This window comes from Panthera leo, chromosome D3, assembly GCF_018350215.1.
Source record: "Panthera leo isolate Ple1 chromosome D3, P.leo_Ple1_pat1.1, whole genome shotgun sequence".
In the NCBI taxonomy this organism is placed as follows: domain Eukaryota; kingdom Metazoa; phylum Chordata; class Mammalia; order Carnivora; family Felidae; genus Panthera; species Panthera leo.
In genome coordinates, this window is record NC_056690.1 from 20118045 (window position 1) to 20132387 (window position 14343).

A 14343-nucleotide genomic window follows, 5' to 3' on the forward strand; every position below is an offset into this window, starting at 1 on the left:
TCACTATCACGATCTTGGCTCCCAGAGACAACGTTGTGGTCAAAAAGCTGCCTCCTTGGATCATGAGCTGGGCTTCTTTGGCCCTGAGGCTAGTTATGGAAGGAAAGGTGAGATCAGGCAGTTTCCTGAGCCCAGCATGCTGCCCAGAAGTATCCTCATGTTAGCTGGTGACAGGCAGTCCCTGTGGGGACAGGCTTTGATGAAATCAAAACCAGACATTCCTTTCCCCGAATCCAGGGAATCCCTGTGCCCAGGACTCATTTTGTGGAGGCTCCTGGAGGTGTAGAGAACTGAAGAAATAACATATTCCCTCTTTCTGGCCCTCTCTCTACTCACGTTCCTTTATTGGCTACAGGCCTAAATTCCCTCTGATAAGTTGGTCTTCTGTCAAGCCAGTCTGCAGGAGGCATCTTGTTTTTCTCTATGGAAACCACATTGGATAAGTAGTCACTTCACTCACCAGACCCTCCTAGTGTGCGCAGAGCAGGTTAAACTTAAGGTCTCTGCTTATTCATAGCTTAACATTTTAAGGTCTTTCTGTATGTCAGGTGATTAGATTTCAGCCAATTCTGCTAAATGGCTACAGTTTGTTTTTCTTTCTCTTCTTAGCTACAATAGGTGGCCTAGAACACAGATATTTCCCCTCACATCCGGGATGGTATAAAAATGGAACTCTCCGTGTCCTCAAGGTTCTGTCCTTCCCCATCTAGGAGACAAAGAAAAGGATGTGGGGCCAGAAAGAATTGAGTGGGAGTCCCTACCAGCAGTGGCATCCATGAAATAGTCCAAAGGAGGAGCAGGTTGCTTCCTGGAAAATCAGGGAAGACAAGCATTTGTTTATGAGCAGGAGTCTTTTGGTTGCTGAGCTATCACCTGTATACCCCCTACCTGTCCCTGAAGTGAGCCCTCTCCATTGGCTCCTGTTCTAGAGAGCGTGTTAGTTTGCTAGGGCTGCCATTACAAAATACTGCAGGCTGGGTGGCTTCAACAACAGAAAATTATTTTCTCATAGTTCTGAAAGCTAAAGTCCAAGATGAAGGTGTTAGCAGGTTCTGCTTCTCTTGAGGCTTCTTCCCTTGGTTTCCAGATGGCCACATTCTTTTCTTTAATTTTTTTTAACTTTTTTTTAATTTTTGACAGAGAGAAAGAGAGCATGCATGAGCGGGGGAGGGCAGAGAGAGAGGGAGACACAGAATCCGAAGCAGCTCCAGATTCTGAGCTGTCAGCACAGAGAGGGACATGAGGCTCAAACTCACAAGCCTTGAGATCATGACCTGAGCTGAAGTCGGATGCTTAACTGACTGAACCACACAGGTGCCCCTATTGAAGTTTACAGAATAATTTCCTAGAAGCATGAGGCTCAAGTGTTATTTTTTTCTAGAGTGAATTATCATTTTAACGATAATATAGAATTGATGAAACAATGTAAGTATATTACACATTTTTACAAGTAATTTAAAAATTTTATTTATTTAGAGAAAGACAGAGACAGCATGAGTAGGGGAGGGGGAGAGAGAGAGGGAGAAGAGAGAGAATCCCACACAAGCTCTGCACTGTCAGCAGAGAGCCCGACACAGGGCTCGACGAATTCACAAAACTGTGAGATCATGACCTAAGAGTCAGATGCTTAACTGACTGAGCCATCTAGGTGCCTCTATAGGTAATTTTTAGATGTAATAAAATCTTATTGGAAAAATAGTTCTTATTTCTACTGTAAAAAGAGAGAGAGAGAGAAATCTCAATATGATTTAGTTACAAGCACTTAAATTTTATTACAGTCTGTCTGCAAAAGGAGAAGTTTCAAGCAAGCCAAATCAAAGATTCTCTCTTGTTAGGAACATTCTGAAGGAAAATAGAATAGTTAGTCATCACCATCGTTAACACCAAACCTAAAAGGATAAGATTAAATGTCAGTTATTTCACTGGCAGTCATCTCAGGGGAAGGATGACTAATTTTCAAAAATAAAATTTGGCCCTATTAAGTTTATCAGGTAACTATCTAAGCACTTTGTCAGGAATGCTAACTCTTTCTTACAAGGAGGTTGCCAAGGACATCATGCAGGGGAGTGGGACAGTTTCTTTTACCCTGGACCAGGGTTTCTCAACCCAGGCACTATCACCATTTTAGGATGGATAATTCTTTGTCGAGGGGAGGTGGGGGGGCGGCATTCTGTGTATTGTAGGATGTTTGACAATATCCTTGATCTCTACCCACTAGATGCTAATAGTGAGAAATAAAATATATTGGCAATCAAAAACCATCTCCAGACATTGTCAAATGTCTGTTAGGGGTAAAATTGCCCCTTGCTGAGAATCACCACTTTAGAATGAGACAGGCTTTGCATGGATTCTACTTTGAGTTTTTCTGGAGGGAAATGCTGAAAAATATATAATAAATAAGTCCATGAGAACAGAAATGGTTTTCTTATAGCAGCTTCACTTACTCCTTTGAATGTCTTCTGGGTTATTCGCCCCAAATCAAAAGGATTGTTATGTAGTCATTAGAGGTGGCATTCTTGTTCTTACCTCTATTTCAAATTGCCCCGTTGTTTGGTGACTGTGGAGGATTTTATGCCCTGGGTCATACATGCTAAAATGAATCTGAAAAAGTGAAGGGAAATCCTTTCTCCTGTCAGGTGGAAGGGGGAAGAGGAACTCCCCAAACCACTGGCGTTTTCTCAGGTGGAGGGCACATGGCTGGTGAAGGTTTATAAAGGAACTCCCTTAAATTTTAATCTAATTGTCCAGCAGTGAGATTGGGCAGGTGAGTTCCTAAAGGTTCCCTGGGCAATTCTAATGTGTAACAGGATGGAAACAATTGGCTTAGACCTCATAGATTAAATGGCTTACAAAAGTGATAACCTAAATTATCACTTTTAAAAGTGGGGGATGGGAGGTGGGATTTGGGCTGATTCTGAGACTGAGCTATTCCTAAAATCACTAGAGAGATCTCTGTGGAGAGTCTGGGACCCTGTTATTCCACATCATCCCACCTTACGTTGTACCACTGACCACGTTAGGAACTAGTGAATTATAAAATTAATATGTCTTGGGGCACCTGGCTCGTTCAGTTGGTGGAGCATGTGACTCTTGATCTTAGGGTTATGTGCAAGCCCCACGTTGGGTGTAGAGATTACTTAAAAAGAAAATCTTTTTAAAAATCAAAATTAAATTAAATTAACATGTCTCCAAACTTAAAGTGCGTAACTGACAATTCGCAGGCCAAATAACCACACAGATGAACTTTATTTGGCTTCATCACACTTTACAACTTTAAAAATGACTTTCCAACACTTTAAAAATAAGGAAACAATATAAAAACTTTACGTTTCAATGTTGTGCTTAGCAAACAATTTGGCAACTACCAGCATTGCCACCAGGCAGAAATCATATGAAACTGAGTGCCATCGAATCCTTTTGAATGGCTGAATCTATTTCTAAATCCATCCTCGTACATTTATTAAACAGATATTCTTTTTTTTTTAATTTTTTTTAACGTTTATTTATTTTTGAGACAGAGAGAGACAGAGCATGAGCGGGGGAGGGTCAGAGAGAGGGAGACACAGAATCTGAAACAGGCTCCAGGCTCCGAGCTGTCAACACAGAGCCAGATGTGAGACTGGAACTCATCAGCTGTAAGATCATGACCAGAGCCGAAGTCGGGTGCTTAACCAACTGAGCCATCCAGGCACCCCCAAGAAAGATATTTTTAAAGTCATGTCAGGTTATGGCACTTTAGAACATTTTAATTAGCAAACTGGATTTCTGTTCTAATTCTGTGACTTGGATACACTGGAGGGAGTGGGAATACAAATGTTTTTTGCCTGTCAGGGGGGCTTGAAGCCCTCCCTTTCCCCAAGAATCCATATGCAAAGAGGGCTGTTGGGAAAGCCTGAGACTATTTAGAAGGTGCTGAGGAAAAGGCATGTGAAGGGGGGAGGGGAGAATGCGAGAGGTAGCCAGAGCAAACTGGCTTATGACCTTTGACCCTTGGAAACATTCAGAAAAGAGTTGGCTGATATGTAGCAAAAGCTCTTGGGATTAAAGTGTGGTCCCCTGGGAATCCTCCTGGGAGCTGAGTCTTCCAGTTCAGACTACCCTGCCGACTGGGGAGTGAAACCAGCCCACTTTGCTACCTGGGGACACAGGAAGAGAAGGTTTTTGTTCTCTTTGGCTGGAAAACTGTGACCTGTGAGGATGTCCCAGCACTTGGAAGAATACATGTGCCCTTTTAGTTGTCTTAACCTCAGCTTGAGCTTTGTTGGAATAGCTCAGTGGACCCCCTCCCCTTGACCCTGCTGATCCCCAATAGCTCAAGACCCAGCTAAACTGGAGATAAGGTGGTGGGGTTCTGGACAGCAGAGAGAGGAGGGGCATTTCTACCACAGGCCCCCAACCAGGCCTGCAGCCCCTGGGCCTGGCCCTGAAGCCCCACCCACATTCTTTCCTTGGTGGGGGAGATTTGAAAGGAAAGTTTTGGCAATCACTCAGGACAACAGCTGAAAACCCAAGCAGGGTAAACTTGTTGGGAAAACTGATAGAAGCCCCATCTGGATATTATAGATAGGATTATAATGGTCGTATAAAGGGGGTGGGATCTTCTGGTCAGACCTCACTTCAAAAGCCATTTAGACAGCAAGCTAAGCACTCGACTGACACAGGACATGGTGCAGCTGAACTGGAGAGAAATTTCTCTGGACTCAGAAACAAGGACGCTGCAGCTTCTCCCTCCCTTGCTGCCCAGGGTGGGAAATATTGAGGCCCACTGAATCATCTGAAACACTCCAGGGATTGGTGGGCTGATAAGTTTGGTATCTTCCATTTTGCTTCTCTTAAACCATGGGTGGACAAAATTTCCTGAAAAAAAAAGTAAATATTTTAGGTATTAGGTGACTCGCATTTTCTTTTGCAGGGCTTGACTCTGCCATAGTATCGTCAAAGCAGCCACCAACAATAGCCTTAAACCAGTGATCACTGATGTGTCCCAATAAAAGTTTATTTGTAAAGAAACTCATTGATAGTAATACCATAATAGTAGAAGACTTCAACACCCCACTCACAGCAATGGACAGATCATCTAATCAAAAAATCAACAAGGAAATAATGACTTTGAATGACATACTGGACCAGATGGACTTAAGAGATATATTCAGAACATTTCATCCTAAAGCAGAAGAATATACATTCTTCTCCAGTGCACATGGAACGTTCTCCAGAATAGACCATATACTGGGACACAAATCAGCCCTAAGTAAGTACAAAAAGATCAAGATCATACCGTGCATATTTTCAGACCACAACGCTATGAAACTCAAAATCAACCACAAGAAAAAATTTGGGAAGGTAACAAATACTTGGAGACTGAAGAACATCCTACTAAAGAATGAATGGGCTAACCAAGAAGTTAAAGAGGAAATTAAAAAGCATATGGAAGTCAATGAAAATGATAACACCACAACCCAAAACCTCTGGGATGCAGCAAAGGTGGTCATAAGAGGAAAGTATATAGCAATCCAGGCCTTCCTAAAGAAGGAAGAAAGATCTCAGATACACAACCTAACCTTATGCCTTAAGGAACTGGAAAAAGAATAGCAAATAAAACCCAAAACCAGCAGAAGACAGGAAATAACAAAGATTAGAGCAGGAATTAATGCTATCGAAACCAAAACAAAAACAACAACAACAACAACAACAACAAAAACAGTAGAACACATCAATGAAACCAGAAGCTGGTTCTTTGAAAGAATTCACAAAATTGATAAACCATTAGCCAGTTTGATCAAAAAGAAAAAGGAAAGGACCCAAACAAAAAAAATCAAGAATGAAAGAGGAGAGATCACAACCAACACCGCAGAAATAAAAACAATAATAAGAGAATATTATGAGCAATTATATGCCAATAAAATGGGTAATCTAGAAGAAATGGACAACTTCCTAGAAACATATACACTACCAAAACTGAAACAGGAAGAAATAGAAAATTTGAACAGACCCATAACCAGTAAGGAAATCAAATTAGTAATCAAACATCTGCCAAAAAACAAGAGTCCAGGGCCAGATGGCTTTCCAGGGGAATTCTACCAAACATTTAAGGAAGAGTTAACACCTATTCTCTTGAAACTGTTCCAAAACATAGAAATGGAAGGAAAACTTCCAAACTCTTTCTATGAAGCCAGCATTACCTTGATTCCAAAACCAGACAGAGACCCCACTAAAAAGGAGAACTATAGACCAATTTCCCTGATGAACATGGATGCAAAAATCCTCAACAAGATATTAGCCAACTGGATCCAACAATACATTAAAAAAATTATTCATCACGACCAAGTGGGATTTATACTTGGGATGCAGGGCTGGTTCAATATCTGCAAAAAAATTAACTCATCACATCAATAAAAGGAAGGACAAGAACCATATGGTCCTCTCAATAGATGCAGAGAAAGCATTTGACAAATTACAGCATCCTTTCTGGATAAAAACCCTCAAGAAAGTAGGGATAGAAGGATCATACCCCGAGATCATAAAAGCCATATAAGAACAACCCAATGTTGGGGCATCCAGTGGCTCAGTCGGTTGAGCATCTGACTTTGGCTCAGGTCATGACCTCACAGTTTGTGGGTTCGAGCCCCGCATCGGGCTCTGTGCTGACCGCTTGCTCAGAGCCTGGAGCCTGCTTCAGATTCTGTCTCCTGTCTCCTTCTCTCTCTGTCCGTCCCCCACTCATGCTTTGTCTCACTCTGTTTCTCAAAAATAAATAAACGTAAAAAAATTTTTTTTAATTAAAACAAAAAAAGAACGACCCAATGCTAATATCATCCTCAGTGGGGAAAAACTGAGAGCTTTCCCCCTGAGGTCAGGAACAAGACAGGGATGTCCACTCTCGCCACTGTTATTCGACATAGTATTGGAAGTCTTAGCCTCAGCAATCAGACAACACAAAGAAACAAAAGGCATCCAAATCGCCCAGGAAGAGGTCAAATTTCACTCTTTGCAGAGGACATGATACTCTATATGGAAAACCCAAAAGATTCCACCAAAAAACTGCTAGAACTGATTCATGAATTCAGCAAAGTTGCAGGATATAAAATCAATGCATAGAAATCGGTTGCATTCCTATACACCAACAATGAAGCGAAAAAAAGAGAAATCAAGGAATCAATCCCATTTACAGTTGCACCAAAAACCATAAAATACGTACGGATAAATCTAACCAAAGAGGTGAAAAATCTATACACTGAAAACTATAGAAAGCTTATGAAAGAAATTGAAGAAGACACAAAAAACTGGAAAAAGATTCCACGCTCCTGGATAGGAAGAACAAGTATTGTTAAGATATCAATACTACCCAAAGAAATCTACATATTCAATGCAATCCCTATCAAAGTAACACCACAATTCTTCACAGAGCTAGAACAAATAATCCTAAAATTTGTTTGGAAGTAGAAAAGACCCCGGATAGCCAAAGCAATCTGGGAAAAGAAAACCAAAGCAGGAGGCATCACAATCCCAGACTTCAAGCTACACTACAAAGCTGTAATCATCAAGACAGTATGGTACTGGCACAAGAACAGACATTCAGATCAATGGAACAGAAGAGAGAACCCAGAAATGGACCCACAAATGTATGGCCAACTAATCTTTGACAAAGCAGGAAAGAATATCCAATGGAATAAAGACAGTCTCTTCAGCAAGTAGTGCTGGGAAAACTGGACAGCGGCATGCAGAAGAATGAACCTGGACCACTTTCTTACAGCATACACAAAAATAAACTCAAAATGGATGAAAGACTTCAGTGTAAGACAGGAAGCCATCAAAGTCCTAGAGGAGAAAGCAGGCAAAAACCTCTTTGATCTTGGCCGCAGCAACTTCTTACTCAACATGTCTCCAGAGGCAAGGGAAACAAAGCAAAACTGAACTATTGGGACCTCATCAAAATAAAAAGCTTCTGCACTGCAAAAGAAACAATCAGCAAAACTAAAAGGCAACAGACAGAATGGGGGAAGATATTTGCAAATGACATATCAGATAAAGGGTTAGTATACAAAATCTATAAAGAACTTACCAAACTCAACACCCAAAAAACAAATAATCTAGTGAAGAAATGGGCAAAAGACAGGAATAGACACTTCTCCAAAAAAGACATCCAGATGGCCAACCGACACATGAAAAAATGCTCAACGTTACTCATCATCAAGGAAAAACAAATCAAAGCCACAATGAGATACCACCTCACACTTGTCAGAATGGCTAACATTAACAACTCAGGCAACAATAGATGTTGGCGAGGATGTGGAGAAAGAGGATCTCTTTTGCATTGTTGGTGGGAATGCAAGCTGGTGCAGCCACTCTGGAAAACAGTATGGAGGTTCTTCAAAAAAGTAAAAATAGAACTATGCTACGACCCAGCAAGTGCACTACTAGGCATTGATCCATGGGATACAGGTGTGCTGTCTCGAAGGGACACATGCACCCTAATGTTTATAGCAGCACTATCAACAATAGCCAAAGTATGGAAAGAGCCCAAATGTCCCTCAATGGATGAATGGATAAAGAAGATGTGGTATACATATACAATGGAGTATTACTCGGCAATCAAAAAGAATGAAATCTTGCCATTTGCAACTACATGGATGGAACTGGAGGGTATTATGCTAAGTGAAATTAGTCAGTCAGAGAAAGACAAAAATCATATGACTTCACTCATAGGAGGACTTTAAGAGACAAAAGAGATGAACATAAGGGAAGGGAAACAAAAATAATATAAAAACAGGGAGGGGGACAAAACAGAAGAGACTCTTAAATTTGGAGAACAATCAGAAGGTTACTGGAGGGGTTGTGAGAGGGGGGATGGGCTAAATGGGTAAGGGGCACTAAGGAATCTACTCCTGAAATCATCGTTGCACTGTATGCTAACTAATTTGTATGTAAATTAAAAAAATAAAATAAAATAAAATAAACCACTTTATTTGTGGACACTGAAATTTAAGTGTCAGAATTTTCACATGTCACAAAATATTCTTTTGGGTTTTTCCAACCCGAATTAAAAAAATGTAATATATACATAATAACCATTATTAGTTATTATTAGTATTAGTATAAATACTAAGAACATGCGGTTGTACTTAGCTGGTAATTTACAAAAAGAATGCACTAGAAGTTGAAGGGACCTCTTCAAGCAAAAAACAGTGATGAAATGGCAAATCTTTTCTTGTTGTGTGAGGAAAACCAAGTGCCAGAACCAGCAGAGCAGAACAGGAGAATCCAAACACAGGAATAGGGAAAATGAACATGCTGAGCTGATGATCTTAGTAGGAGTGGAACATGGAAATGAAGATGCAGAAATTCTCTTCATCAGACTGGTTTCAAATTCAAAACCAGTCATTCCAAACATTTTGAAGAGAGTGACTCCGGAATGATACTCAGAACAAAGGAAGGCCACTTGAGTCAAGATCCTGCTTATGCATTGCAGCCTGCAAACCACGTGACCCATGCGACACTCAAGTGGCCACTCAATCTGAACGGAGGGCAACAGATAGTTCTATTATTTAAAAGAAATGTTTTCAATGTTTATTTTTGAGAGGGAGAGCAGGGGAGGGACAGAGAGGGGGGCACAGAGGATCAAAAGTGGGCTCTTTGTTGACAGCAGAGTGCAGAGTGCCCTAAGCAGGGCTCAAACTCAAGAACCCTAAGATCATGACCTGAACCAAAATCAAGAGTCAGATGCTTAACCAAGTGAGCCACCCAGGTGCCCCAAATAGTCTTATTATTTGGAGACTTCATCTAAACCAGATTGTAAAAGGAACGCATCACAAGTCATGTCTTACAGTCCCTCAGATTTTCTGTCTTCATATCTCAGTGTCTACTTGGAGCTATACTTTCTGTAGGAGGCAGGGTAAAAGTCCTTGAAGTTCAAAGCAACTTCCTGCTTCCAATGTAAACAGTGGAAATCCCAAAAGACCTAAATTCAGTGATGGAATCCCAGGAGGACATTCCTCAGCTGTGGCCCCTTCACATTTCTCTCCTACAGTGAACACAACCTTAAAATCTGTCCCATTCTCATCAAGCCATGTTTAGAATGGAACATTATTTTCTTGGGCTTATGCAAATGACAGGGCTCATTTCGATCTATGGATCTAGACACAAAAAATAGCTTGGAAAGGCTGGAAAAAAACAGACTTTTCAAGTCCAACAAGTCAAAACTAGATTATTGATCCCAAGAAGGAAAATCTGATTATGTTATTTTGTGACTTTAACTATGGGCACCATAAAGAAGACAGGCAGCCAGAACAGAAGACTCACAGAACCTTTAAATGCCTCAGCTGCTTGAAAGTTCTAAAGAATGTCAAGTTTATGAGCTATTTGAGGAACAATTTGGAACTTGAGAAGCAGAGGGGTGACAGCTGGGAAATCCACACCACCTGCTAGCACCGTCACCCGCAATTTCTCACTCCTTCCAGCTGCAATGTCACATTGAAAGTATACACACAATCTAGGAGGCCTCCACTTTCTGTAAAATTTGTGAATTGTCATTCAAAACAGATCAGATTCTCTTACAGCACAAGGAGGACAATCATAAGCCTGGCGAAATGCCCTGTGTGTGCCAGGTTTGCAATTACAGATCATCAGCCTTTGCCAATGTGGGAACATTTCAGAAAGTGCCATGAAAACACTAAGAATTTGCTTTGTCCACTCTGTCCCAACATTTTCAGAGCTGTCATACTTCATGTGAATCATTGTTGAAGGCATTGGAACAAGAGTCTTTTCAGTGTTCCAAACGCTGGCTTCGGTTTTTGACTTCAAAGGAGAAAACCGCATCAATTCAAGAATCATCAGAAGCTTTTCTCTTCATCAGAAGAGAAGGTTTGCCTCCTGAAACAGAGGTTATGATTGAAACTCAAGTTCAAACAGGATCAAGAAGTGCGGCATCCATTATTGTGAGCAGCACTAACTCCTGGCTGTCACCCATAAAATCTAAAAAGAGGATTGACACGAACTCTAGGTATTCCAGACGTTACCACAGACAGCGTTATAGCTAAAATTATGTTCTACCCACCTCCAAGAATTCTGAAGGCAGAATTGAGGCGAGGCCATCTGTATATCATGGCTGTGGATGATGGTGGTCAGCAATAGTCAGGTTTTACAGTGAGAATTCTTTAGCTCTGTACTGTCAAGAAGCTCAGAAGGCTTCTTTATTCTCCTTCCCAGTCAACCTCTCCCTGCAAAGTAAACATTATTCTGATCTCTAACAACATAGAGTCTTTTTTTAAGCTTTGAGTAAATGGGATCACAATATTTTTGTCTTTGTCTTCCTTTAAGTAAGTGGGACGCATTCTTGCTGTATGCAGCCATAGCACATTCTTTTTCATTGCTGGGTAGAATCCCATTGAATGAATATGGTAGAGTTTTACGCATCCATTTTAATTCCCGATGAACTTTGAGGCTGATTGTTTTGCTATTTGGAATAAAACTGCTATGAGCTTGTTCATGTTTCTTGGTAGGCTTATGTAGTCATTTGTCTGGAATGTACGTATACTTATGAGAAGTGCCGGAACTACTTTGATTTAGCTTTTAAGTACAGATTCTGCCAAATACTGTTTCAAGAGTGATTGAAATAATTTATATTTCACCAACAATATTGAGAATTCTACAGATACAGTACTTAGTACTGTCAATCCTTTCCATTAGTGCCATTCTCTTGGAGTTGTAATGGTACCACATTATTGTTTTTATCTACATCTCCCTAATGAGTAATGATCTGGAGAACATTTTTTTCATATGATTATTGGCCACTTGAATACCATCCTCTTCTATTAAGTGTCTATTCAAGTCTTGCCCCCTCTTTTTTCTTTCTTTCTTTCTTTCTTTCTTTCTTTCTTTCTTTCTTTCTTTCTTTCTTTCTTTCTAAACTAGACTGTCAATTGGGAAGGGCATGAAGGAACTGCGGGGGTGCTGGAAATGTCCCATATTTTGACCTGGATGGTGACTTCATGGGTGTATATATGCACATTTGGGTTGGTGCTTCATGTTGCATCATACTTAAGAAATTATTGCCCACCTAGCACATAAATATATTCTTCCTATTTTCTTTTTGGAGCTTTACTGTCTAGCCTTTAGGTCTATGATTCATCTCAAATTTATTTATTTTTGTCTATGGTGTGATAAGTCAGGGTATCCAGGTTTATTTTTTCATATGCTTATTCAAATCAGCACTAAGAAGACCACTCTTTTCTCACTGTATTGCAGAGGAACCTTTGTGTAAATCTGGCAGGTGACTGTATATATATTTCTGGACTCCATTCTATCCCATTTCTTTGCTTCTCTAATCTTGTGGTAATGCCATACTGTTTCAAATACTGTAATTCTGCTTAAGTTTATGTGATAGTTAATTTTATGTGTCAACTTGACTGGGCTAAGGGATGCTTAGATAGCTAGTAAGACATTATTTCTGGGTGCGTCTGTGAGGGTTTTTGGAAGAGATTAGCATTTGAATCAGCAGACTGAGACCAATCCATTGAGACCCCTAAGAGAACACAAATAAAGGAAAAGAAATCTCCCCCTCTCATTTCTTGAGATGGGACATCCATATCTCCTGCCTTTGGACAACAGAACTTCTAGTTCTTGGGTCTTCAGACTGACTGATTTATGCCAGTAGCTTTCCTGGGTCTGTGGCTTGTCGATAGCATATGATGGGTCTTTGTCTCCATAATTGCAGAAAACCCATCTCTCTCTCTCTCTTTTTATCCTATTGGTTCTATCTTTCTGGAGAACCCTGACTAAGACAGATATCTGGGAGTTTAAGTTCTCCAGTGTTGGTGTTCAAAGTTGTCTTGGCTATTCAGGTGCTGTGTTGAACTGAAGTGATTATAGTGGAAATCCTTGTCTTGTTCTCAGACTCATATACAATAGTTCATCATTAGTCATGGTGTTAGCTGTAGGGCTTTTTGTAGCTACCCACTGACTTTGGGGGAATTGAGCTAGAAAGCAATAACAGAAAAATAATTGAGAAAAAAACCCAAAATTCAGAAATTAAGCAATATAATTGAAAATAAGACTGGGACTAGGGTGTAGGAAGCCAGGAGACAAAAGTGCAAAATACCATTCCTACACTTTCACAAATCTCTTGAATGCTGTACTCTATGCTCATTCTAGTCTTGGTTTTGCTTCTAAATAACTCAGAGCTCCTATGAGAAAATGATGTGGGAAAGGAAAATATTTGCAAGTGAATTGTATTGAAGCAGCAAAATTTGTAAGATAAAGCTAAAGTGGTTGTTAGAAGAGATTCATATTTAAGCTGCATGTATTTGAAAAGAAGAAGGGTTGGGGTGGGCAAAATGGGTGAAGTGGACCCAAAGGTTCAAACTTCCAATTATAAAATAAGTCATGGGGAGGTAATAATACACAGCATGGTGACTATAGTTAAATACTGTATTGCACATTTAAAAGTTCCTAAGAGAGTAAATCTTAAAAATTCTCATCACAAGAAAAAAATCTGTAGCTTTGTTTGGTAATGGATAGATGTTCATTGGACTTACTGTGGTTATCATTTCACAATATATACAAATATTGAATCAGGACATTGACGCATGAAAGTAATAAAATGTTATATACCATTGCACTTCAATGGAGGAGAGGAAGAAGAAGAAGGAGGAGCAGAAGAATTGGAAAACTAATGATCTAAGTCAGTGCTGTTGACAGAAGTTTCTGCAGTGATAGAAATGTTCTGTATCTGCTCTAATATGCCACATGTGTCTACTGAGCCATTGAAATGTAGCTAGTATGACTGAGGTACTAAAGTTTTTATTTTATTTAATTTTGATTAATTTAAAATTAAATTTAAAGGTAGGAAAAACAAATATTCCTTACAAATGAATTCCATATTATTTCTGTACTCTGAATAATTTGTGTATCTCATAGATTCTCTCCTTTCAATGAGAGTACATGTCCTTTCCTGAGGGTAGGCTGGATTTAGTGGCTTGCTTCCAAAGAGTAGGATATGGAAAGGAGAAAAAAGTAACTTTGCAGTGGAGAAATCAGTGGTAAGTCATAGGGATAGGATGTATCCCTGATGGAAGTGGTAAGGACACATCACCTCTGTGGTATAATTCCAAAAACCTATATCCCCAGCGTAACCAGGAGGAAAATACCAGACCCAAATTGAGAGACATTCTGCAAAATCTCTGACCCTTTAAGGACTCCTTAACATTGTCAGGATCATGAAAAACAAGGAAAGTTTAAGAAACTGTCAGAGACCTGAGTAGGCTAAGGAGAAACTATGACAACGTAGTGCAGTATCCTGTATGGGAATCTGGCACAGAAAAAGGACATTGGAAAAACCAGTGAAAT

At 40.0% G+C, this 14343-nt stretch overlaps 2 protein-coding genes, 1 pseudogene and 1 gene segment (V, D, J or C); 1 reads left to right on the forward strand and 3 right to left on the reverse strand.

Moving 5' to 3' along the window:
- The window catches only part of LOC122203332 (immunoglobulin lambda-1 light chain-like), a 614033-nt gene that overhangs the window by 389529 nt on the left and 210161 nt on the right, over positions 1-14343 (reverse strand). The window lies entirely within an intron of this gene.
- LOC122203331 overlaps positions 1-14343 on the reverse strand; it is an 803799-nt gene that overhangs the window by 348312 nt on the left and 441144 nt on the right.
- The window catches only part of LOC122203328 (immunoglobulin lambda-1 light chain-like), an 814466-nt gene that overhangs the window by 325104 nt on the left and 475019 nt on the right, over positions 1-14343 (reverse strand). The gene's annotated exons all lie outside the window — the stretch shown is intronic.
- Positions 63-11036, forward strand: LOC122203960 (annotated as a pseudogene).